Source organism: Panthera uncia (assembly GCF_023721935.1).
Source record: "Panthera uncia isolate 11264 chromosome C1 unlocalized genomic scaffold, Puncia_PCG_1.0 HiC_scaffold_4, whole genome shotgun sequence".
Taxonomy (NCBI): domain Eukaryota; kingdom Metazoa; phylum Chordata; class Mammalia; order Carnivora; family Felidae; genus Panthera; species Panthera uncia.
In genome coordinates, this window is record NW_026057585.1 from 96,971,780 (window position 1) to 96,997,721 (window position 25,942).

General features: G+C 54.7%; 1 protein-coding gene across 1 annotated transcript in view; it reads left to right on the plus strand.

The window, feature by feature from the left end:
- The first annotated feature begins 22,195 nt into the window (after nt 1-22,195).
- Nucleotides 22,196-25,942, plus strand: part of CASZ1 (castor zinc finger 1) — a 106,652-nt gene continuing 102,905 nt past the window's right edge. Inside the window, exon 1 of the mRNA XM_049618123.1 lies at nt 22,196-23,867. The gene's annotated coding sequence lies outside the window, so the exon portion shown is untranslated. The remainder of the gene's footprint in view (nt 23,868-25,942) is intronic.

A 25,942-nucleotide genomic window follows, 5' to 3' on the forward strand; every position in this document is an offset into this window, starting at 1 on the left:
AATTGCTGGCAGAGTACCCACGGGGGCTGTGCCAGCGTCTCCCGCTCTGCCCGCCCCCCTCGCCCCTGGGGAGCTCAGCTGTGCAGCTCGCTATGTGAGGGCCATTTCCGGGCCCACTAGGCCCGGAGGCTCCTTTGGGAATTTCAGGGAAATCTGATTCCTGAGGGGGGGACGACCATGGGCCAAGCCCAGCATCTTTGGTCTGGCAGGAGGGGACAGGGTGAGACTTGGGTGGTCTGGAGCTCCGCTGAGGTCTTGTTATAGGGGTCAGGAGACGGCGTTCCCGTTCCGGCTCTGCACTAAACCGCTGTGTGGTCTTGGGCAAGTCATTGGACCTCTCTGAGCCTCAGTTTCCTCTCTTATCAAATGGCCTCTGACCCTACTTCCCTCACGGGGTCGCCCTGCTGGTCGGCTGGCCTAGCAGCTCTGAAAGTTCTTTGAAATCATGAAATGTCATGGAGAATTGATCTTGGTCACAGAGTCACGTACAGCGTGCCCTCTGTGTCAGATGAGCCAGTTTCATATAATATGGTATCAGTCATTCCCGAGAGCCGTGGGCCTGAACATTGCGTGTGTGTAAGGGTGGTGCTGGGGTTGCGTTTTTACATCACGTTGTGCTTTGGTTCTCATTACTGGGAGCTGGGGACTGAGTTACCGTCTGCTTTTCAGACGGTATGGGGGACCCATTTCAGGATGTGGGGTGTACTTAACTGTTTTGAGCCATGGATTCACTGAGGAGCTGCATAGATTGTAGATTATGCATTCTGGAATTAGTTAGCTGGGGATCAAAGTCACGTCCTTACGTTAGTTACTTAACTAGCCTGTGCCTCGGTTTTCTTATCCGTAAAGTGGGGATATAACATTGGCTGCCTCGTGGGGTTGATGTGAGGATTAGACGACCTGAGGCTTGTGCTTAGAACCAGCCTGGTACCTGTGTGTGTTTCAGACTCACACGGGAGTGAGTGTGGACACACCTGCTGCCCACCAGGGCGTGCTGTGGACGAGACAGAAGGGAGAACCCGCTCTCTGTATCTGGGGGCTGGGACTCCCGAAGGTGTGGGGTGCTGTGGTGTTAGAAACTCTGATTTTGTGTTTTATCTTTCTGGGCTACCTTGAGGTCTCCTGGTATTTAAGTCAGAAGGCCCACATTTGGAGTCAGACCCCAGAGGGGACACTGACGAGGGGTTGGTGGGGGCAGCCCCTCGGAACTGCCCCACGGTGCTGGTGGACCCTGCCTGTGTTCACACAGCCTGTGGGCTTAATGCGGGCCCCAGAGGCCCAGGGATCAGTTTCACTACCCCTCTGTTTGCACATCTGTAAAATGGGATTGGAAGCCCACCTGTGAGCCCCGAGTAAGAGCACAGCGGTCTTTTTTTTTTTTTTTTTTTTTTTTTTACTGAGTTTTTACTTTGAACGTTATTTCTGGGATGCACTTAGCCAGGTGAACAAACAGCACACAGTAGGGACCGCGGGGTGAAAATCCGAGGAACAACAGGCCAGCCTTGGGCCGAGGCTGAGCTGAGCCCTGGACGACCCAGCGCTAAGCACTAAGCTCGGTGCTCAGCAAGAGAGTCGAGCTGGGGAAAGCGGGGCATGGTGGGGATGCAGCCCAGGCTTCCCCCTGCCCTTGGGTGATCCTGCCCTGGGGCGGGGGGCATGCCTCCAGGCCTGGGTGGAGGTGGGGAGGGAAGGGCCAGGAGAAGAAGCAGAGGTGGCTGGGAGGCAGTGACCTAAGGAGGCAAGGACATGGGGGCTTTGCAAAGCAGGGGGCACTTGAGGGGCGAGGGGCACCTATGGAAGATGAGGTGTATGAATCGCCACCGGCCTCTCCCATTTCACTGTGCTATGCCAAAACACCCCGGTTCTTGTTTCACTATCTGAGATCTGGGAGCAGGTTAATTTCCATGACGAACTCCAGGCCACGTGCTCAGAGGATTTATCTAATTAAACTGATGCTTTTTTTTTTTTTTCTTCGAAGAAAGAAAGGAAGGGAGGGAGGGAGAAAAGAAAGGTAGGAAGGGAGGAAAGATGGAAGGAAGAAAAGAAGGAAGAAGAAATGGAGGGAGAAGGAAGGATGGAATGAGAAGGAGGGAGGGAAGGGAGGAGAGGGGAAGAAGGAAGGAAAGGGAAGGAAGGAGAGAAGGAAGAAATGGAAAGAAGGAAGGAAGAAAAAGAGAAAGAAGAGAAAAGGAGAGAAAAGAAAAAGATGGGAGGGAGGGAGGGAGACAGATAAACTGGAGGCAGACCAGTGATTTTTAAATCCACGCCGGAATGGAGGAGAGGCTTGGTGGCAGAGATGGGGGTCTTCTGAGTGGGTTTCTGTCTTATGATGCTCTTAAGTTTATTTCCAACCTGACTCTTGGGCTGGGAGGGAAAGGGGCAGCTGGAAGGATTCCGGATCCGGACTCCCCGGTACAGTAACCCTCCCGTGTGGCAGTTGAAATGAACTGAAACGAAAGATTCAGGGGTGCCTGGGTGGCTCAGTCGGTCAAGCGTCCGACTCTTGGTTTTGGCTCGGGTCACGATCTCACAGTTCGTGGGTTTGAGCCCCGCGTTGGGCTCCGCGCCGGTGGTGCAGAGCCAGCTTGGGATTCTCTCGCTCTCCCTCTCTCTCTCTGCCCCTCCCTCACTCGTGTGCTCTCCCTCTCTCAAAATAAATAATAATAAAATTAAAACTTAAAAAAAAAAAAGGAAAATTCAGTTCTCCAATGAACCAGCCACATCTCAAGTACTCCATAGCCACTGGTGGCTACTGTGTTGGACAGCACAGATAAAGAGCCTTTCCACCATGATATCAGGTTCTATTGGACAAGAAGGGTCTAAGAGGGAAGGGCGTTTCGCTCGGAGCCTGGGCTAAAGGGATGAGTCCCCAGGGGACAGTGATGGAGGCAGGAGATGGGCTCTCTGCCCGGTGCCAAGGCCCGTGTGGTGCTGGGCCCTTCTTCCCTTTAGAATTGAGTGCACCTTTCCTCCCTTCTGGGCCAGGGCAAGCTGGTGTGTCTACACTTAGCAGGACAGGGTTTAGGTATTTATTTTTTAAAACGTTTTTTTTTTTTCCTAATCTTTATTTTTGAGAGAGAGACAGAGACAGAGTGAGAGCAGGGGAAGAACAGAGAGAGAGGGAGACGCAGAATCCGAAGCAGGCTCCAGGCTCCGAGCTGTCGGCACAGAGCCCGACGCAGGGCTCAAACCCACAAACCGTGAGATCATGACCTGAGCCGAAGTCGGATGCTTATCCTTATCCGACTGAGCCACCCAGGCGCCCCCCAGAACGGGGTTTAAATAAAGCCTTTTCTCACTTTCTGTCTTTTTGACTTCGGGCAGGGTCGTAACTGAGCATGTGGACGTGCTGACTTGTAGGCAGTACCTGCCCCACCGGGTCTTCATGGTCATCACCTGAGCGACGCATGTAAGCACTTAGTACAGTGCTGGGCACAGAGTGACCATTTGAAAAATGGGGACCGCGGTTATTATAATAACTAGATTATCGTTGTTGATATTATTTTTATGTGATTATCAAAGAGGTTTTGTGGCTGCCACATTCTTAGGGATGCTCCTGGACCAAATGCTAATTTCCCTATAATCAACACTTTGCAGAATTAGTTTAAATGAGCTCCCCCTACCACCCCCCCCAACCCCTGCCTTCTGGAAGCCTATTTTGGATCCCTTTCCACCTCTCCCCATCCCTTTTTTCTTTGGGCCAAAAGAAGCGTTGGAACCACCCTAGAATTAACTCTTGCAGGCCTCTTCTACTTGTGGGAGCCCCTCCTCCTCCCAGCACACGTAAAATTGTGCCCATGTGTGCATGCACGCACGCACACACACTGCTGGCCAAACTACATTAAAAAAAAAAAAACAACAGAAAAAAAACCCCAACGAAACACCAAAGTATTAAAATAGGGGAGAGCAGATGTGGCCCAGGCGGGGCTGGCTGGATTGTTTGGGGCTGGGGGTGGGGGTGGTGGCCTCTGGGAGGGACGTGTGTGTTTATTCCTGGACATTGCCCAGTGCCCTGTGTCCTAATGTGGAGCTGAAAAGTCCCCTGTATTGTGCCGGCTCCTTTCCCCGTGAAAAGGCAATTGAGTCAGTGAGTTCCGAACGGATTGGAGCTGACAGTAAATGAGAACTTGGCAGTGGGTAGAAAACAAGTTCCCCCACCCCTGCCCCCCACCTCACACACACTCACTTATCCTTCCCTAAACTCCCAACGCTCGCTGGTTGGGGTTTTAGAGGGGTTTTGAAAAAAAAAAAAATTCCGGTTTCTTTTTGTATGTATCAACATTATCAGTGGGGGTTCTGCCCCAGCCTGCCCCCTCCCCCAGGGACGGCCGAACCCGCTCCGCATCGCCTCCATGGCTCCGCCAGTGATCCCGAATGAGTTAAAGGCTGAATCAACTCTAGACCCAGCTGTACATTTTTACTCTGGGTTCCTGAATGGAGCGATGTGCTATGCTCAGCACGATTGGAGACTGTCTGCCCCGGGTGGCCCACCCGGCCCCCACCCTTGCTGGGCTCCACCAGCTTCCATGGGACCTGCTCCTGGCAACTGGGGAGGTGGTGGCCCATGCTGTGGGGACCTCGTCTGGTGGTCCCCACTTCCAGCCTCCCGTTAGAGACCTGTTTTATCTTGAACGGAAAGCGTGCGTCGTCTTGAGCTGGTATCATGCCTGGTCCGCAAAGGAGGCTTACAATTTTGAGGTTTGTATGTGCCGTGGGCCCTGCCCCTGCCTCCCCAGCCCCCAGTATTTCTGCCACCCATGGTGCCCACACCAGTAAATTGGTCAGCAGCCAACTACTTGCACCTGGCCCTTGTAATGGCCACTGTGGCACTGTGACTTTAGACACATCCCTAACCATCGGGAGCCTCAGTTTCCTCATTTGCAAAAGAAGAATGGTCACGGTGCCTCTAGCATGGGGCTGCTGTAAGGATTAAATGGAATAATGCTGGGAAGGTACTTGACATGGGGCCTGGCACATGGTAACAACGTAGCTGTTATTGCTACCTATTATTCCTTGCTCTCCAGCTGTTATCAGGAAGGCAGGAAGGCGGAGGGGCTCAGGCCCGTTGCCGTGTCCAGGCCCCAGGATGCCCCAGCCCAGGCTGGAGCCTTAGCACCCCAGCCCAGAGGCTGTGGTCACCAGAATTCTGCCGAAGCATACTTGCCAAACCAGCAGGGTGAAAGTCAAGAACAAGCCAGAGGAGTACAGAGCACTGGAGGGAGCAGGGAGAAGGCTTCCCACACCCAGGGCCGGGTTCACGGACCCCCAAGGTGGCAGCCGCTGGGCTGGGCTGGCCTCCCTGAGCCAGGGGAGTGTTGGCTCCCAGGCGCTGGCGCCATCTTGGTTCTCCTTGGCTTCCCCTCAGCGGTCGGGAGCGTGGCCCTTGCCCTCCCACAGGAGCAGGTGGCCTTTGCAGCCTGGCACCTGTTCCTGGAGGGCGGCTGCCAGGAAGGCGCAAACCTGGGGATCGCCCAGTGTGTCTGCCGAGTCCTTGCACGAGGCCTGTTTACTCCCTGGAGGGGCTCGCCTGAGCCTGACCTGATGTTAGAGGTCAGAGCAGGGCTTGTTCTGTCGTCCAGAGCCCCCCCTCCAAGCCCTGCAGGTGAGTCACAGAAGAGTCCCAGGAGAGCCGGGACCGGCAGCGGCAGCCTGAGGTCTGTGTGCTGGGAGCTTGCTGAGGGAGCGAGGGGGGCCAGGAAAAGGGACGAAAGATGGAGAGGAAATTGCCGAGGATACAGGTGAAGCGTCTTGCTTTTGTCCCCAAGGGGCAGCAAGCAAGCCGTGGTGATTTTACATTTGCAGCTTATTAAAAGAGGAAGGAAATAGACATTTTTACTGAGCACCAACTATGTGTCAGATGCTGTGCTGTGACTTTCCGTGGAATTGAAGGACACAAGGCAGGTCGTGGTTTGACTCCCGTTGTACGGTCAGGAAATAAGGCTCAGAGAGGTTAAGAAATTTACCCGAGTTTACCCAGCTGGCTGAAGGAGAGCCAGAGTTGCAATGCAGGCTGGCGTGACTCTGAAACATGTGCCTGGAAAATGTAACCGCATTTTAAATAGGTTTTGAAAATAAATAAAGGAAAAAATTCACGCGTAGTTTAACTATCACCTCTTCTAGTATTTAGTGTATTTCCTTCTGGTGTTTTTTTTTTTTTTCCTTTGGTGACCGTATATATTTGTATAATCTGCAATTTACATAATTATAACCATAAGAGAGTATGGGCTTTAGCTGAGAAGTAAGAGGGAGAGAAGGTCCCCTGAGCTGGGGCCACAGATTGATTCTCAGCAAAATGGAAACCTGGCTTTGGCCGTGAGCCATCTTTTCCGTAATGAGGTTCCCGAAGTGGCGTTGGAAAAAGCCAACTGGGGGGAATGGACAGGCAGAGAAGACCCTTGCGTTCCCTCCTGGGTTGGTTTTGCACAGTTAAGTGGTAGAATTTTCCTTTTAACTCACTTCCTTCTTGCTTTTGACAAATGGGAATATTTGTACCATTTTCCCGAATGACCTCCTCTCCTTGGGGTAATGAGAAAATGAAAGTCTTTGCTAAGTGCTTTGAGATATTCAGATATAAAAATGGAGAGCAGAGTGTTGTCATGGGCCTTTTGCTGCCAGGGCGCTTCATAAAGAGGAAGTACAGCTTGTGGGGGTGAAGGTCAGCGTGGGGATGAAGGCCATTGCTGGAACCAACGTCTCTCTGGGCACGAGGGCAGGGGCGTGCGTGGCCGGGTACAGGATGGGCCGGGTTTCGGTGGAGCCTCTGCTTATCCTCCAGGTTCACACTCCAAGGCCAGGGTGACCCAGCTCTTTCAGGCAAAGCCCCCACCTCGCCTAGAAGCGTGTGTATAAATGATTCGATTCATGGAAAGGTCTCCCTCGGCCCCCTTCTCCCCCTCTGGCTTCGTAGCTTCTCCCCCTCTGGCTTCATCGCGTCAGCCCAAGAATAACAGGGCGGAAGAAATACTGTGTCACCTGTACAAGTAATAATGTTGAAGATGATTTCGAAACATGGAAAAATGTTTATTACGTGAGTGAAAAAAACAAACAAAACACCGAAGGCCAAGTGAATGCCATGATAGAAACTATATAAAAAATCACAAATGCGGATGGACAAAGCTTGGAAGCTAATCCTCCAAAATGAAAATTATAGCATGGGCGGTGAGACCACGGTGATTTGTTTTTTATTTCACAACATTTTCTTTAAATTCCCCCTGTGATTAAAAACCAACAAAGCCAACGTGGCGGCCCAGTAGGGAGCCTGGGGAGGGGGAGGGGGCGGGGCAGCGCCAGGCGTGAGGGCGCCTGCACCCACGGCCCCCGCAGGGTGCTGAGCTCACCGGCTGTGCCAGCCACAGAAACCTATGAGATCTCCAGAAGCCGAGGCGTATCGGTGACTCAGACCTTCGTGTTATGCTGTTCAACAATAGCTTTTGTCCTTTGCCCAAAACCCTAGGCCAGTGTGTTAAAAAAAATTATAAAATTATGAGATAGTTTGTACTTAACGGCCTGTGCCAGCTTCGGGTGCTTTATTTATTCAAGGTGGGGAGGCAGGGAAGGCGGGGTGGGGCGGGGGGCAGACAGAAAGGAAAAGAAAAACAAGGTAGAACTCGGACAAGGCCCAAGAAACGTTTGAGCCTCACCAACAAACTTTCTTTTGTTTCCCCGGTGGGGAGAAAAAAAGAAGGAGGAAAAAATGAAGTGGGCCAGGTTGAACCAAATAAAACTCCTCACGTTTTGTACATGGGGCTGCTTCTTGCAGTGGGTTTTGCCTTTTGTTTGTTGCATAAGAAAGCTCCTTTGGGAAGCTCATCTCTGGGCCAGAGCCTGATGAAGGTAGGACTGGAGGGGCCTGGGTGGAAAGGGCTGGAGCAAGGACAGCCAGGTTGGGCTCTGGTGACCGTGGGTGTTTCGCTTGGCTGTTGTGGCCGATAATGCCCAACTGCCGACAGCCATTGCCCCCACTTCTAGTTGGGTTTAAGTACAACTCCTACATCCTGGTGTCCCGGAAGCAGCTCTTAGCCCGTGGGCCTTGGAATTCCTTGTGAATCAGGAGCAAAAGGTGCAGTGCCAGGTTGGACTAGAATGTCCACTGGAAGACATTTTGAGGACGAGATTCAGGAAGAAAGACCTTGGGCGGGTAGAGTGGGGAGTGGGCGCGTGTGGGTGATTGTGCGTGGTTGTGTGGTTGTGTATGACTGTGAGTGCGTCCGTGTGTGTCCCCTTAATCACTTTTTCCCCCAGTTGTAATAGCTGGGCTGAACAAAACCTATGGCGGCCTTATATATATATTTTTTCCCGTATCACCTTGTCTTGTCTCCCTGGCCCCAACGACGCCTCCTAGTGAATGAACCTGTCAGGGAGCCTGGACCCTGGGCTGATTGGTGAGTTTTTCCTCAAGATTAGTTGAAAGGATTTTGTGGGAATAATCCAGGGTCTTTGGCCGCTGTTTGACCAGTAAGGGAAGGCAGTCATCTATCTATCTATCTATCCATCTATCTTTAAGTTTATTTACTTATTTTGGGAGAGACAGACAGAGCACAAGTGGGAAAGGGGCAGAGAGAGAAGGGAGAGAGAGAATCCCAAGCAGCCTCCATGCTGGCAGCTTGAACCCACCAAGCCGTGAGATCATGATCGGAGCCGAAATGAAGAGTCGGACGCTTATCCGACTGAGCCACCCCAGGTGCCCCAAAGAGCAGTCTCTTAGGTTAGAGGCAAAGACACAGGTGGCCTGTGGTGGCCTGGCCTGGAACTCAGCTGTCCGCGTCTGAGGCCCTGACGAGGCTTCCAGCCCTGCCTCCCCGTCTCACCTTGTCCAGGCCACGTTGGGAACAGATTTGCGGTGGAGCTTCTGAGGCTCTGTGGGCTTTCACGTGCCTTCTTGATCTTTCCGTCCACGTGATCGTTACTACGAGGAAGGCAGTACAGGGGTTCTTGTGCCAGATGAAGAAACTGAGTCCCAGAGAGGAGAGGCACCTTGTCCACGATCGCACAGCTAGTCCGTGACAGATGTGGAACCGGGACAGAGTTTGGGGCCATTTGGAAACATGGTCGTCTCCGCCAGTGGCTTGGGGCAAGGCTGACGGGTCCCAGACGAGGACTTCTGCTTTCCTCCTCTTCCGGGAAACAGAGGGACCCTTTTGGAGCATCGGACGCTTTGTGGCTGTGGTTGGAGTGACTGGTCTGGTTTTAGGGACTCTGTTGAGAGGAAAGAGCCCTGGATGGTGAGCCAGGACAAGGGGCCTTCTAGCCCCACCTCTGTCGCCCGTGAGCAGCCACAAGACCTCAGCTTTGCCGTCCGTGTACAGAATGAGAGGCTGGCCCCAGTGGTTCCTCGTCTCGTCCCCCGTCAGGACAGCTGAACTTCCTGCCCCGGTCCAGCGTCCCCAGCTGTGCCATGCAGCAAACCCTCTCCGACAACCTGTCAAACCAGAGGCGCCAGTTTCCTCAGGGCTCCCGCGAGCTCCCTGCCCCTTTCTTATGCCAGGGAGAGCCTTTGCAGGCTTGTGGAGCAGTGCCCCCGGCCCATGCCCCATGCACCTGCTCATTGATAGCTGCGTGTCTGAATGTACCTTGTGTCAGAGCCCTTTGGTTTGAACTTGCTGAGTACTGAGAGGCCGAGACGTGAGGAAATTACGAGCAGGGGAGAGACGTGGTACCCTCTGACAAGAGGCAGCTGTGGTGACAGGGGTAGGCGCCATGCCCAGGGTGAGCGCCATCTGGGCAGGAGGCCTGGCTTCCAGCTGTGGGGGCTCCGGAAGGGCAGAGACTGGGAGGAATGATTTTGAAGGCACTACTATGGAGATTAAGGGGATGAGAATGTAAATCTCAAGTAAAAAGGTAATTGAATGTAATAGCAAACACTGCTCGCTCTATGTTAATTTTAGCTCTTCCCCTGGATACAAGGCGCTGTATTAGTGTTTTATTACCATTTTGTTTGCACTAATAAAATAGTAAAATTTATTTCAAGGAAGTTGAAGGATGGTTTTACAATGCAAATTTGAAGAAATTGGACTTTTCATTTATGCCTCTGCTATTTTAAACCCTGACGGGTGTAAATTAGCTACAGGGACCGAGCAGACCCCACTGATGGGGACTTGGGAGGCGGGAGCCCTGGCAGAGGTTCCAGACTAGCTCAGAGCAGAAAGTAGACAGTGTTCTACAGAGAGGCTGGAGGGGCACAGGGGTCTGACTGGGTAGGACGGGGAGGTGGGCGAGAGAGTGTCAGGCCCAGAGGACTCTGGTAGTAGACGAACATGTACGCACTGAGCCTACGGGAAGACCCACGTGGCCACAGACCTCAGGGCTGTGTATTTATCCTCTCTGCCCTTTGGCCTCCTTCCTGTCTTGACATTGAGCCTCGATTAACCAGGAGACTCCTCAAGGGGAACTCAGCAACCTCTTCCTTCTGAGCCTAGACAGGAGGGGTAGACCAGATGTCACACACACACACACACACACACACACACACACACACACCCTTTCTAAAGGGGCTGAAAATTGAGGGGAGCAGTAGGAGTGTGGAGGAAAAGACCCTGAGCCTAAAAGGAGCCAAGAAAAAGCATCCCCAGGCAGGAAACCAGCCCAGCAGAGGTTCCGACACGTGTTCCCCTTGTCTCTTCTTCCTTCTGACCTGTGCATTCTTTTTTCTTTTAATTTTTTTAATCTTTATTTTTGAGAGAGAGAGAGAGAGAGAGAGAGACAGAGCGTGAGTGGGGGAGGAACAGAGAGAGAAGGAGACACAGAATTCGAAGCAGGCTCCAGGCTCTGAGCTGTCAACACAGAGCCCGACGCAGGGCTCAAACCCATGAACCGCGAGATCATGACCTGAGCCGAAGTCAGACGCTTAGCCGACTGAGCCACCCAGGCGCCCCTGACCTGTGCATTCTTAAGAAACAGGAAGCAAAACGTTTTTCGGGAAGCCAGCATCCCTTCAGAAGGGTTGGGCCCAGTGGTCCCAGGTGCGGTAGTAACGAAAAGGCTGGAGAACCGAGCCAAAAAAAATAAAAATCCAGTTGTCCGAGTTTTAGGGAAGCAGATGAGGGCACAGGAAGGTGGAGACGGGAAGGAAATAGGTGATCGGAGAGTTTCATTTTGAGTTTTGGGTGAAGAATTCAGGTTGACGCTTGTTTCATCCAAACCGGTTTGTTTATCTCTGAGAAATTATCAGCAGCAGTGGCCCGAAGCGATCCACTGGGGGACCAGCTTCCAAAGGGTAGGGACCCGAACAAGTGTACTGATGTCTGGCGAGGCCTGCAGCGTGTATTGCCCAGGGTTCTCTGGCCGCCTGCCTGATGTGGGGGAAACGGTGAGCTGGTGACATGGGTTTCCAGCCCCCACCCTCGGTTTTGTGGGTTTTTTGTCAGTGTGTTCTCTCTGCCTTGGTCGGGAGTGTCGTGTGTGTGTGTGTGTGTGTGTGTGTGTGTGTGTGTGTGTGTGTTTGATGCAAAGATTCAAAGTGTGGATACTGGCAAGACTGGAGCTGAGAAACAAGGACATCAGAGATGGCAGAGGCAACCGAAGATTTCCTTGGCTGCAGACGGCGTGAGCTCTGGGTGTTAGCGCGCTGTGGGTTGCAGGGAACTTGGCACTGGAGCAGAGGAGGGTGGGCACTCTGCTGGTGGCTTTTCTAGTGCCTGTGGGGTCACGTTTGGAGCAGACTTGGGTGCTGGGACATCTCCAAGGCTCAGGCCTCCGGCCGCAGAGCCGGCACCCCACGTGCTTCTTGCCAGGGCTGGAAAGTTCTGCATCTGGGCCTCGTGGCTTCCTTTTGGATGAGGGGTCTGCAGGTGGCATTTCTGGGGATCTGGGGTTCGTGCAGGAGACGAGGGACTCTAGGCCCAGCCCCATAACAGGCCAGGAACCTCTTGTCCCACTGCGGGGTGAACAGGAGGGCCTGGTGGCTGAGGGGACAGAGCGGGAGGACCTAAGCCGGCCGAGGTGGCCCCGGCGAGGACAGCTTCGAGAGGGCTGCTGAAACAAACCAGAGATGAGGACATTTAAAAGTGGTGCGACTTTTAGCGTCTGAAATGGTTTCCGATTCTCTGAGAGCGGGGAGATGCATGGCTGTGTACCCAAGGATTTAGAGAGTGCATCAGGCAGAGGGGGGTTACGCTCCGGGGGGATTTCAATCCAAAACTGTAATTACATCAAGGAGCAGACGGAAATGGGAAAAGAGGATTAGCGGTGTGGCCTAGTGATGGAGGTGGCTCCAGGGGCACCTTACTTAGGCCCCGCCTCTGTGCCAGCATCACAGCCAAGGTGGCTCCCCCCGGACCACCCCGGGGCACGGCCGGGACCCTGGGCACCTCTCCTCTACTTGTCTACTTGTCTACTTGTCTTCTCTACTTGTCTACTCTTAACTGTCCCCAGGCCACCGCTGGAGAGCGGAGGCTCTTCTGTGAAACTCCAGGACTGCCGCCCGCCCTCTCTGCTTCCCCCCGGGGCTGGCTTTCACACGTCAGCTCCAGCCTGGATAGGAGGAAGCTCCATGTGGATCGATTTGACTTTCTTTTCGGCATATGCCCGTGTGTTCGGAAGAGGGTGACCCTAGAGGACGCCGTGGATTGCTCTCCTAGGTGGCCGTGGTAGTTCCCTACCTGCGGTTTTGTCCCATTTGGTTTGGCTGGGCCGGTGCCTGCGGCCTGGTCCGTAGCACCTCTCCAGCGGCCCTTTTAACCGGAAGAAGAGGCGGCCAGAACTTCTAGGTCTTTGGCCCACAAGCCTGTGACCCTTCCTGTCATCCTACTCAGCCCCCCGGGGTGTGACGGTGGCATCCCCAAGTATTCCAAACCCCCGGCTCACCTTTCTCTTCTCCCTGCCCCCCTTCCCTGCACCTGTCAGCTGTTTCATTGACTGTCTGGCTTGGCTGCCGCCCATCCTACCTCCCAGGCCAGCTCCTCCCCCGCCCCCCTCCCCCCAGGCCCACACTCCCTCCCTTCCTGTCTCTGCCCACGTCTGTCTCTACCTGCCCGTCGCCGGCACACCTGAGGATCCGAGGCTGCCTAACGGAGCACGGGGATGGTTCAGGGTGTTTACCAGACAGCAGGGATAAGGTATTAAATCCTGTTGCTGTCTTCCCAGGGCCAGGTTCCTCAGATGGTTTTCCAAATTCCTAATCTCGGTGCCCACATCCCTGCCCAGCCCATGTTTGATGGGAGCTTTCCTTTCCGATTGAAGCTGAACCGAGCAGGATCTGTCGTGAGGCTAGGTCTGGCTTCCCACCGGTACAATGATAACATGGAGGTCCAGCCCCTTCCTCTCTGGTTCTTCCTTCCTCCCCTCTTTCCTTTCTTTGGGCATCTTAGAGAGCGGGGGGGGGGGGGGCAGGATTCTGCCTCCAGGTGTTCTAGAGCCTTCTTGAGTACCCCTCTCCCCACCAGTTTTGTCTGGAGGCCACCTGTTGTAATGAAGGGGAGGGGATCCCAGAGCGGGCCTGGTGTCCGAGGCAAGGGGGATCCCAGCTTGAGGATGGTCCGAGATGGGAATGAGCAGGTGAAAGACAGCCCTTCCGAAGGACGTCGTTAGGGTTCTTCCCACTCAACGTAAAAATGGCCAGTGTGGAGTTTCGCCCACGATGCTGAATGCCCTGGCTTGCCCCAGGAGAGGGTCGGTAAGGCAGACCTGTTCCTCCACGGTGTCTCTGCCTTGGTTTTGGAGATGCAACGCTAGGGAGGAGGTGTGCTCCTGTCTGGTGCTTGGGGCGGACACGTGCCCTTGGCAAGCTGGCCTAGCCTCCGGGGTGACAGGAGGGCTCAGACACTTTCTGGTGAACAGGGACATTTAAGCGGCCGGTGATATTTCTGATGTGGGGCAGAGGCGGCTTCCAGGGGGTCTGCCCTGCTCTAGGACATCTGGGGCTTGTCTACCTTTCCTGGGAACCCTGTCCCCATCTTCAGCCTTCTCTTTCAGAAACTAGGCTAAAAGAGGCAGATGAGTTTACCCTCTCCCTCTGCCCCCCCCCTCCCACCACCAAGGCTGGGAACTTTCTATGAGAGAAGAGGCAAGATTCTGCACCAACCGTCTGATGTTTCACCAAGGGTGGCAGCCTGGGTCTACCCTTCCAGGGGTTGGGGGTACCTGGAACTGATGAATGTGTCCTTTCTCTGAGCTGCCATGTGACCTAGACAGACTTTTAATTTCAACTTCTGTTTCCCTGACTACAGATTCCCTCCTGTGCCCCTTCTCCTTCTTCCCAGTAGTGGGCTTTTGGATTTCACAGAAGCAGGGGCTTCCTTCTCTCTCCAGGTTGCCTCACCTCATTCCTGCCACTGGTGCTCCATGCCTACCCATGCCCCCCCCCCCCAAATTGCCTGGGCAGTCACCACTGTGCTGGGCTTTCCTCCTCTCTCCCTTCCTGAGCTCAGGGCATGGGCAGGAACAGAGGGATCTCTGGGACCCAGTAGAGAGGAGTTTGCAGGGCTGGGGACACAGCAAGGAGTGTGGTGACAGATGGCACGCTGGGTCCTCAGCCATGATGCTCACCATCAAGGCTTCTGTGATCATACAGGCCAGGGCTCCTATTTTTATCTGGGGGTTTCCTTTTCCTACAATGTATCGGGCAAGGATTTAGAAGTGGAATAGACAGAAAGAAGGCCAAGAAGTTCGGAAGATGACAGTTGGGCTGGTGGGAGGAGGAGGTGGAGGAGAAGGAGGAGGAGGGGGGGAGGAGGAGGAGGAGGAGGAAAGAGGTGAAATTAATTCATTAGAAAAACTTGTTTACTGGCTTTGCTTAGGCGCCTCCATTTTAAAAGTCTACGTTTACAATAAGTCGCTAATTAAAATACAAAATGAAGCAACAGCTATGTTTTTTTTTCCCTTACACTTTAATTGCATGATTTTTTGTGATGTAATTTCTGGAAACACCCAGTGTACCTCACAAGGCTGATTGTTTGATAAACTAGAAGCACCTGAAACCAACCCAAAAAATAAATATATAAATCCAAGGGAACTTAAGGTAGATTGGCAATGACAGAGAATTGCAGACAGCAGGGAACCAAAAATCCATAATAATAATAAGAAAAAAAAAAAAAACCCTTCTAAGGTAAGGACATTTATCCTCCTTGCCCCGAAAGGAGAACCGTCTATGCCTCTCAGGAGGGGGAAAAGCTGAAATGGAAACCCGACCACGGAGGGTAATCGCTCCCTATTCCCCACCCCCTGGTTGGTGCTATGGGAAAAAAAGCAAAAACGACTTGGAATCTTCCCTGGTTCCATTTCTACCCAGGCTCAGTACTTGCTGGGGCTTCTTCTTTCATCACAGACCTTTCAAGGGGATTCTGTGTGTCCCCTTGTTCTGAGCCTCGATGCAGTCCCAAGAGGGAGGCAATGACTGTCCGCCCCCCTGGGAAAAACAAGCCTCTCCATGCCCACAGAGGGAAGACAGCATGTCCCAGGCTTGGGCTGCTAGCCCAGAGTTCCTGGCTCTTCTAGAAGGTAGAGGGAAAGGGTGGTCCACGGTAAGAATGGTGTGCGTTGTCTTTTGCAGACAGCCCCATGGCCTGCCGCCTTCTTTAAGATGCAGACCCGGGTGGTGATTGCAAAACTGCTGAGAAACCTGTCAGGAACTGACTCCAGGGTGGGGCTGGGAGGAAACTGGATCCCGCTGCTGGCAGACTGGCTGCTGGAGAATCCGAGGCCCAGCATCGTCTGTGGGCCCCGGGCCTCCCAAGCGTGGGCATCTGGGCAGTGGGAGCGTGAGTCAGAGGGGGCCCGTAACCACACTGCCCTCTCTTTCTCCATCCACAAGCTAGAAGCCCAGTTGGCCAGGCATCCCAGAGATCTCTCTTTACGCTCCCCACCGAGGGAGGAGGATTTGCCTCTTTTTAGGGCTTTTTAAAAAAACACATTTTCTCCCTGATTATCACTCATGCTCATGGCTCATTGGAAAAAAAAAAAAAAAAAAAAAAAAAAAAAGTGAAGAAAACAATTTAAAAACATGTAGCGTGGTCATTAAAAGCATGGGTTAGGAGAACAGAGGGACCTGGGTTCGAAACCCAGTTTTGCCCCCCGGCAGTGTGACTTTGGGTAAGTTCCTTAAGCTTGCTGAGTCTCAGTTTCCCCATCTGTAAAGTGGGGATGATGATCGTGTGCATCTTGGATTCACTGTGAGGATCCATATAAAATATCGAGCACCGAGCCTGGCACACAGCACGCGTAAACGTTAACTATTTTCGTTATTATGGTTAATAATGATTATTCCACTGCTTTGAGATATAATAGGCTTTTAAATTTTTTATGAAGAATTTTTTGTTTTTTTACATCGATGAGACTCTCTGTCTAACCCTGCCCCATCCAATACCGTAGCCTCTAGCCACATGTGGCTTTTTAAACTTAAATTAACTGAAATCAAGTCAAATAAAAAATTCAGTGCCACAGTCAACAGCCGCTGTGCACTGCAAGGACTCCGGAGCCACATGTGGCCAGCGGCTGCCATATTGGACAGCATTCTAAACAACAGAGTCATCTGGGGTTTCCTGCTTTGGGCCAATGTGTGTTAACGGCTGCATAATAGTTCATGATGGGGCTGAATCACCCTTCTTATTGGTGTGAGGCTTTGTCCCTGGGTGTTTGGAACATCTTCCGGGCTCTGATTGGGCCTGCTGGGGTGGCCTGGCCCCGCACTGGTGCTGTGGCGCTCTCTGATTGGTGCCAGGCAGCAAGGGGTTCTGGGAGGAACAGAACCTTGCCCGCTGATTGGCTCCCAGTGGTGGTGCCAGAGTGAGGGGCGGGGCTCTGCTTGCCCCCAGTTGGCCCTGGCAGAGCAGGAGGAGGCTGCCTCCCCCGAGCCCCCAGTGTGTCCCCTCAAGCTGGCTCTTGCACACGGTCACCTCACAGGGCACAGACCAGGGAGAGGAGGACGTGTTGGAGGTAGTAAAAATGAGCACTAATGACCCACCCTCCAGTGACCTGAGAGTCCCAGGTGTCCCTGAGAGCCCCCAAGGACCACCCCGTAGCAGGAGCCCCCCCAGGGAGCAGCGGGCAGCCTTCCTTGGTGGGGACTGAATGCCTTGGCTGGGGGGCCAGGCTGCTCAGGCCTCCAGATCCTAGTGAGGGTCTTCAGGCTTCTGGAAGGGCCCCGAGTAAAGATGGCTGCGAGGTTGCAGGGCAGGGGTGCTGGGGATCCCAGGTCCAGGGGCAGCTCCAGGAAGACCTCGTGACGGCAGGTGACCGTCCTGTCACGGGTTGGTGGAGTGAGTGCATTGGGGTGCTGGGGTGATGCCGGGGTTGTGGCTCGAGCCTCTTCTCCAGAGGGGCCGTCCGCGCCTTCCTCACGCGGCTGAGGGCAGGGCTCTGGGTGGGGGGCTGTGGGCAGGACCGCCTGGGGAAGTGATCCCCGGAGCAGTGGGCAAGACAGAGAGGGAGAGCCAAAACCGGACCTGCTGATGTGGCCCTTTCTGCTTGCAGCGGATCATAAAATATGGCTCAGATTTTCATTACGGGCTCTATCGATTATCTTCTGGGACGGATGAATTATAGAGAACATTAAATTTTTTTTAAAAAGCAAGTGAGAGAGGAAATATCTGAATGAGTTTGGGTGGTCGATGGCAGAAAGGGCTGAGCCACCAAGCTTGCTGTGGCCTCCGTCTCCGAGCAGGGTGAGGACCAGACCACTCAGGGCAGGCAGCCTCTGACTCCAGCTTTCGGCCTCCCTGGAGCTCCGCCGGCCTGGCCTTGGCCACAGGGGAGACCTGTGCTCCCCTTCGCGCCCCTCGCCTGTTCCCCGTCCCCTCCAGGCATCTGGCTAGCTTCTGGGAAGGCAGACGGTTGGGCTGTTCGCAGGGTTCTGACCCGGAAGTAGGACCTTTCCCAGGTCTTTGGGCCTCTCTTGCGGGGAGGTGCTGCTGTTGTCTGGAGGTGGCCGCCCGGGAGGGAGGGAAGGCTCACAGGGCCTTCTCTAGTCAGGGCTGGGATGGGGACTCCTGAAGAATGTGACCACCTGGGCCTGTGGGCCACCTCCACTTTTCCCTGCTCCTTGTTCCTCCCAGCTGCAGTCACTGGCTTTGGAGGATTTCTGTTTTCCCTTTGGAAGCTTGAGAAAAACATGTCTGGGTCCCACTGCTGTGCATTTCGGTCCAGTCTGGAAAGAGGGCCTCCTGAGAGCCCGTCTCTGCCTTGTTCCCTCCCCAACCCCTCCCCTTCCCCTTCCCTTCCCACGCGGTATCGTTTGAAGGTGCCACCCAGGCCTGGGTTCAAACCTCTTCTGAGTGGGTGACCTTGGGTGGGTTATACCCCTCTCTGAATCTTACGTCCTCGTCTATCCAGTTGAGACGATAGCCCCCCTCGTTGGGTTCTTGCGATGATTATACATATTGATGTATTAAAATCCTTAGCACCTACTGCTTAACAAACATCGGCTGTTATTTTCCTGGACTGTGGCGGAGCCTGGAAACCCTACCCCCGCCTTCCTTCAGCCTTTTTGATCTAGTATTCCATTTTATAGACAGGGAAATTGAGGCACGGGGAGGTGAAAGTCGCCGGCCCAAGATTACCTAAATTGTAAACGGCAGAGCCTGGATTCCTACCGGGCAGTCCGGCTCCAAAGCTTGTACGCTAAACACCGTGTGGCACTGCCCCCGTGATCTGGCAGGGTGACGTTACGTGTGTGTGCCTGCGCGAGTGCTCTCGCACGAGTCCCAGCAGCCCTGCCCTCCTGGTGGTCTCCGGCCAATCCCTCCTCCCGACCCTCCCACTTTATGTGGTTCCCTCAGGTCATTGGCGACCCCAGCATTTTCTGGGGCCCTGCTCTGAGTGGAGTCTATCTCCCTACCCCCACGCTGTCCTCCCCGTCCCGGCTTCACCTAGGCTGCCGTGAAAAGGTGGTGGTTTCCATGGATATCCGTCTCCCTCTGGCGACACGCCCTTTTTTGTATAACTCTGTTCCCTAGAGTTGATTGTTTTTGGCACACAGCTCTGTAAACTCATCCAACAATTAAAAGGGGGGAGGGGCGGAACAAAAAGGAGACAGTGACTGGGGTGAGCGATACGCAGGAGGGGCTCCTGGGGCGTGGGTCCCCTCTCTGTCCCCGGTCGGCAGCAGGACGGCACCTGAAGCGCAGAACGGCCGCATAACCCGCTGGCCGGGAGTTCTGCTTGCTGAGTTCTGAGAATTCACAGAACTCCACGTTTCCTTCCATTTGAGCTGTGTTCTTGCCCCATTTATTTCTCCGTCAGCAGTCAGGGGGCCCATGCGCGGAGCCAACAGCAGCCATCTCCGGAGGCCACCTGAAGCCCTGAGATGCCAGCTTGGACCAATTTGAATATCTGCTGCCCTTGTTTTGGTTAATTGTGTATGTGTTTGCTCTGTTTGTGTACCATCAAATACCTACTGCGTTGGGCGGACCCGTCGTAGGCCGTGTGAGATCACAGATGAAAAATGCAGTGAAAAACATTTTCGTGCCACAACACATCATGTAGGATTTTTGTATTAAGATGTGGATTTTTTTATTGTTTTTTTTTTTTTTTCTTTCCCCTTTTCCATACAGCCTGAAGTTGGGCAACGTACACGTCTGTGTTTTTGTTTTCACTCCGGGTGGTTTCTGAAATCTGCTCATTAGGGCTTTGTCCTCTCCGCGTCCTAGCCTGACCTTCTACCCCTTTATCGTCTCTGGTGTAGATCTTTCTACAGCGGAGGTCACCTCCTGTTGTCTTCTCTCCCCTGGGGACGATGGGTGCCCTGGCCACACCCATTCACCCAGGTGCAAACTGGGCTCCCGAGTCCCTGTTTCTGAGTCCCACATCGCCAGGCAGACGGGCATTGCAGGTGGTCTCAGTGAGGGGGAGCCAGCAGAAATCCATCCTCATGGTAAAGCCCTTTAGCTTGCCCCTTGTCTGGAGAGAAGAAATGGAGGCCGTCCCATTCCCACAGAACCTCATGACTCAGAGTGGCCCTCTTCTGGTGGCCTTCTTGTCCCTGTCTCGCCAGATGACAGCAATGGGCTGCTCAGACCCCTTCCCCCTCCCGGAGGCCATGCCCGCAACTGGGACCCCATTTACCAAGTAGGTTCAGGGGTTTCTCCTGCCGACCGGGCACCTCACCATAGGCCTCACCTGCCCCCGTTCATAGCCCAGCCAGAAGGAAACACCTAAGCATTACCTTCGTCCTCCTTTGTGATCTCTGAGTGCTTTCTGCTGGCTCTCGGGGGGTTGATGGAGACCTGTGTGGGGGCAGGAGGACTGAGATACCGGAGGGGAAAGAGCATTAGGTGTGGGTCAGTGCTGAGACCAGGGGTGGGGACAGAGAAGAACTTTGAAGTGATTTGGGCCCCGAGTCCGGGCCTGGGCTGTGTGACCTTTGGCGAGTCACTTCATATCTCTCTGTGCCTCCCCTCCCTAATCTAAACACGGGGCCCTAATGCTTCCTACCTCACGTTGTAAAGATTTGGCGAGATCACAACGCGTACGATACTTAGCGCGGTGCTCGACGAATAGAAGGCATCACGTAGGCCTGCCGGCAGATGGGGGTGAAAACCTCTCAGCTGCTGTGCCCTCCACTCCCGACGTGCTCTCTGTCACATAGTAGGAGCTCCGTCGATACTTACCGGCATCCTCTGGAGGAGGATCGGGTAACCGAGCGGTCCCCGTGAACCTGAAAGTTGCTCATTCGTGGCGCTAATGTTGGAGCGGGAAAACCAAGGTGCAGGCTGTGCTTAGGGGAACCAGAAGGAAGGGAGCCTGAAAACAGCCGGCGAGGTATTCTGTCGCTGGAGAGGGATGACGCTGTGCCGGGCCCGTCTGATCCTGACACGAGATCAGGGACTAGTTCAGCTCCACAAACACTCACGCTGCCCACTGTGGGCCAGCTGTTGTGCTAAATGCTGAGGACGCAGAGATAATTAGGACCTGGTCTCTGCCCTTGAGGAGTTAAAAACCCAACGGCGGAGACAGACTCGTGAACAAATTACTTTAGTCCAGTATGGATTTAAATGCCACAATGAAAGATGTGTGAGGAGCAGAGCAGAGAGGCATATGGCCTGTTTGGAGTGGATTCTGGAAGGTTACCTTGAAGAGGTGTGGAAGAAGAAGGTGGTGGCAGTCGAGGACATTGCTGGAGCACCGGTAACACCTTGCTCATCTCTTGGGGATGACCCTCCAGCCCCGCTGGGTAGGAGGGAGAAAGGTGTCCTCTCCATCTGTGAGGAAAGGGGGGCCCTAGGGAGATCATGTGGCCTGTCCCATGGTCCACGGCAAGTTAGGTGGCCGGACTGGGGCTCAGACTCACATCTTCTGATTCTCGGCCCAGTATTATTTCTGTACCTACACATGGCTTCTCACCCCTTCACCCTGGAGCTGCTGGCCAGAGAGCTCTGTCTTCTGGGCTCTCCACCTACTGACCGAGATTCCTGCTGTTGCCACGGCCCCCGGGGCCTGTGCCGTGGGAGGGCCCCGACCATGGCAGGCCCCAGGGCCTGTGCCCTGGATTGGTAAATAGGTCAGGCTGCTTGCTTGGGGACAGTCCCTGAGCAAGGCCACACCTTGGCAGGGCTGGAGGATGGCAGGAATGGGGAAGACTGAGGAGGAGGGGGAGGAGGAGGCTAGGCCACACCCTTTATTCAGTTGCTCTTGCTTTGCCAAGGCGAGAAGCTCCCTCTGCCCAGGGCAGGCCCCTCCCTCAGCTGGAGGAGGCTGGACAAGGGCCCCACCAGGGCCTGGGACACCCTGGTCCCCTGTGACTGGAATCCCCTTCTGAGCCAGGGCAGAAGAACCCGGTACGGTTCACATGCCCATTTGCGTGTGGTCAGACCCTGGTCTTTCTCGCTCTTTGCCAGAAGTCAGGGAGGTGGGAATGTTTCCCTTGACCTTTTCCCTGGGAAAGGTGTGTGGCTGGAAGGGGAGAGTGTGAGCCACCCGTAGAAGATGCTGGCTTTTCAGGTGGGGCAGGGGTCGTTCTGACGGGATATTGGAATAGAGTCGTCCCTTCCCCCCCCCACCCCCCCCCACCCAGCAGAAGAATGTTCTGGGGGCGGGGAGCTGTAGGTGGTCTGAGGCACCCCTTCCTCTGGCTTGGAGATACTTAGCTGGCGGGTGGGTTGCCCAGGGCTTTGGGGGATCCTGGACCAACAGGCAGGGGAATGGCAGAGCCCAGAGAGTAAGTCTCCCTGTGGCCCTGAAGTTCCCATTAAAGTGTTTTTTCCTCTTTTTTAAAGAAAAAAATATTCCCAAACTGGAAAACAAAGGAAATCCACTTCCCCCAAATCACACGAAACTCACATTAGGGGCCTGGCGGGAATCCATGGAAACCAGGAAACCCGCTGTTAACCCTGTATGGTGCTGACGGGTGGGGTGGGAGCGGGGCGATCCAAGCCCAGGGCCACTATCACTGGCCCATCCCCATGGCCGTGCCCCAGAGCAGAGGTGGGGGCAGCGGCTGCTGGAATCTGTCACCTTCACTGCCCAACAGCCCCTTCCACTGGCCCGACCTTGGGAGGCAGGAGAGGAGGGGTTCGTGCCCTCGAGGGAGGCTCGGGATCAGAGGGCTGGGCCATGTTGCAGAACCTGCCGGGTAACTGCCCACACCATGCCACGCTGTCGAGTCAGGCCGAGCCCACTCACACGCTTTGGGAGCGAGCACACAGGTGGTGTGGATGCCCCGGTCGGTCGAGGGAGAAGGAAAGGACTGGAATTTCAGCCACCCCACTCCCTGATGCCAGCCCCGTAGGCACGGTGGGTGTGGGAGCAGATGGAGAGCCCCCTTGGAGTTTCCGTACCCCACTCTCACGCCCATCGGGCTGCACCTCCAGGCCTGGGAGCGTGTGCACGGAGGTCCGGTGCCGGGTTTGTGCTTGCACGCGCACAGGCTAATTTTTCTAAAAAGGCCAAAAATATTTACAGATTTGAAGTTGAAACGCAAACAGGAAAAGCCCTTTAAAAAGTGAGTGTAGTGGATATTCAAAACAGGAATCACCATGGAAACACCACAATATTTGCCTAAATTGACACAAAGGTTGCTGGTCGCAGGGCACCAACTTTCTTTGGCCACATTTTTTTTTTTTTTTTTTTTGGCCCAACCCCTATCACGAATGAACCTCAGCGGCCCCCTTCTGGGCGCGTGCACTCACGCTCTTTTCTTTTTTACGGGGTGCGACGGCGCAGTAGCAACGTGGACGGTGGCGGGGGGTGGGGGGGAGGGCAGGAGGAAAAGAGAAGAAACCAAACTGACCCATCCTGGGTAGCTGCAGAGACACCTGTTGATTCTGTTTTTAGAGACTCCCACAGGGCCACTGGGGGGTCATGGGAGCAGCTGGGAGCTGGCCCAGGGAAAGTCTAGAGGGAGTGGAGGTTGGGGAGCCCGAAGCTTGGTTCGGTTGCGTGGGTCTGATCTGGCTTCCAGCGTCAGCTTGATCCACCGTCAGGCTGACCTCTCACCCGGGGTGCCGAGCCTTGGGTGTGATCACTGTGTTATTACCTGGGGGTGGCATCGGATTGGCCTCTTATTGTTTCTACCTGTCTGCTTCTTTTGTTAGCTGTGACAACTGCTTTGCAGTTGGCTAATAATGGTGCAAAGGGTGCACTGGTTGTAGGGTCAGACCTGGCCCTCACCGCAGCCATGCCGTCCGCCGATTGGCAGGCAGGGTCCGAGAATCTCTTAGCAGCGACTGCCGGATGGTTCCCTACGGCGCCGAGTGTCGGAACCGTGCCGTCTTGTCGTCCTGTCTTGAGGGGCCACGTGGGTCTCAACGGGAGTCTAATAATCTGTTTTCCCTTCTCGTTCCGGTAGCAAACAGACCTCGCTGACTGAAGGCCAAGACCCCTTCCATCCCATCTGCCCTTCCGGCCACCACGGTTGTCAGCCCTCCCGTAGAAGGGGACCCTGCAGCTCCAGTGGTGCACAGTGGAATGGACTTTGGACCCCGGTCTCTTGGGACACAAAGGTAGCTGCTCCTGATTCCCAGATGTGTCTGGGAGATGTGGGTCGGGGCTGTAGGTGGCCGGTGTGGGGGTTCCTTGTTGGGAGAGAGACCCAGTAGGCCTTTCTCAGGAGGCTTCTGACCTGGATGGGGGTAGCTCAGGCACCCTAGGTGAAAGTAAGAAGACACAGGATTGAGGACGGAGCCCGGGCCTAGGAACAGGACACTGTATATGGGCCCTGGCTTTGACATTGACTCACTGCTTTCTCGGTTTCCCCACCTGTGATATAAACAGATTGGAATAATGGCCTCTAAGAATCCTGCCAGAATGGTACTCCAGGGGAGGCCTAGCGTCCTTTCCGAACGTCACCTCTGGGAGCGGTGGGTCCGGTCCCTCTGGACTGCCACACTGTCTGCAGGCTGCCACGCTGCTCTGAGTTCACATGTGACTTGCTGGGGGCTCTCTCCAGCCCAGGCAGGACCCTCCTTAGAGGAGAAGCCACAGGTGTCTTTTGATCCAGGCTCAAAAATCACCCCTCGCATAAGGCAGGTCACTCATGCCAGGGATGGGTAGTCTATGAGGCTGCTACTGTCAGATATTTGCCTGCAGGTATCAGACGTGGTGGGTTTTTTTTTGGTGGGGGGAGGGTGGCGGGTGGGGTTGACACACAGCAGGTGCCTCACTACCTATTGGTCATTATTCAGTGTTCTCTTAGGATCCCAAGGGAACCAGCCCAGAGAGGTTGGTAGGACAGGGGCAGAGGTTGAGGGTCTGGAGAATGGTTGGGAGGGTAGAGGCCGCGAGCCACGCCTCCCGTGTGAGCCACACAGGATTCAGCGGCCCCGGCTTACCACCCTGCGCTGTCCCTCCCCAAGGGCGCCACAATCACGCGTGTCTTGCCCCTCCCTCCATGGCCAGGCTCTGCAACTCTGGACTTTGAACTTGCAGGGAGGAAGCGCTTGGCAGCGATGGGTGCCTTGGCGCCCACTGGGGTTTGAGAGGTCCCCAGAGCTGTAGGCCTGCTTCGCGCCAGACCGCGTCACCTCAGGGACTAGCAGAAGCCTTGGATGCAGCCAGGGACTTGCAAATCAGATGTAAATGTGGCCCTGGGTTACTGTGGAGGAACAACTGTGTGGCCGAGACTCTTCTTCCCGGTGTCCAGAATGTGATCGCGCTCCAGGAGTTGGTGTGGCCACGTTGGAGGCGTGCCGCTGTTGTCCGCCGATGGCCGTGTCGAGACTGTCGGCAGGACCATCTTGCTGGGGTTTTGGTGCCAGCGCCTGCGTGTGTCTCCACTTCTGAGCTCTTCTTGCCTGACTCTGCTTCTCTGATGATCACGGGTCCTGGGAAGGCAGGCCCACGTGTCTTCGAGCCTCTGGCTGCTGGCCTCCCTAGCCACGCCTGGGCCCAGTGCACGAGCAGGTTGCCAAAGCGCCCGTGGAGCCCCCTTTGAAGGGGGAATGTTGCCCGTTCTGTTCTCAGTGGCAGGCTTTTTGTTTTCTTCGTTCCCTCGGCAAAACATGCCCATTAGTTTTTCCCTTTCCGAGGTTTCCACTCACTGTTGACTCCCAGGGGCCATGCCGGCATAGGGTACGGGCTCCACGCGTCCCGTGGGGCTCCCGCATCCTGGCATCGGCCGTCTGGGGCTTGATGGTGAAGCTTGGGGACTCCGAGGGCTCCGAAAGGGAACGTCGCGGCCAAGCCCCGCTGCACTCACTCACTCCTTTCCAGGTACTGGGTTTGGCCGCGGGCCCATGTCGTCTGTGGCGGGGCTGATCTGTGGTCTCAGAGGTGCCCTACCTCAACTCACCAGAGTGCGGGAGAGGGGCGAGTCCACGCGGGCACCTGGTCCGCAGCCCTGTTCCCGTCTAGCTCAGATTCTACCTGTTTCTGGCTGCGCCACGTAAGATCTGGTAATGTTTATTCAACAGATCCTGAGGGCCTGGTGTCTGCCAATCGTTGGGGGTAGAGTTGGACAAGACAGCCCTGGCTCTCCTGGAATCCTGGTTGGGCAGGCAGACAAGAAACCCACAGAAAAGAACGAGGCCACCATTAGTGCAGAATGGACATAGGACGGAGTAGTGTGAGGTGTGTGGGC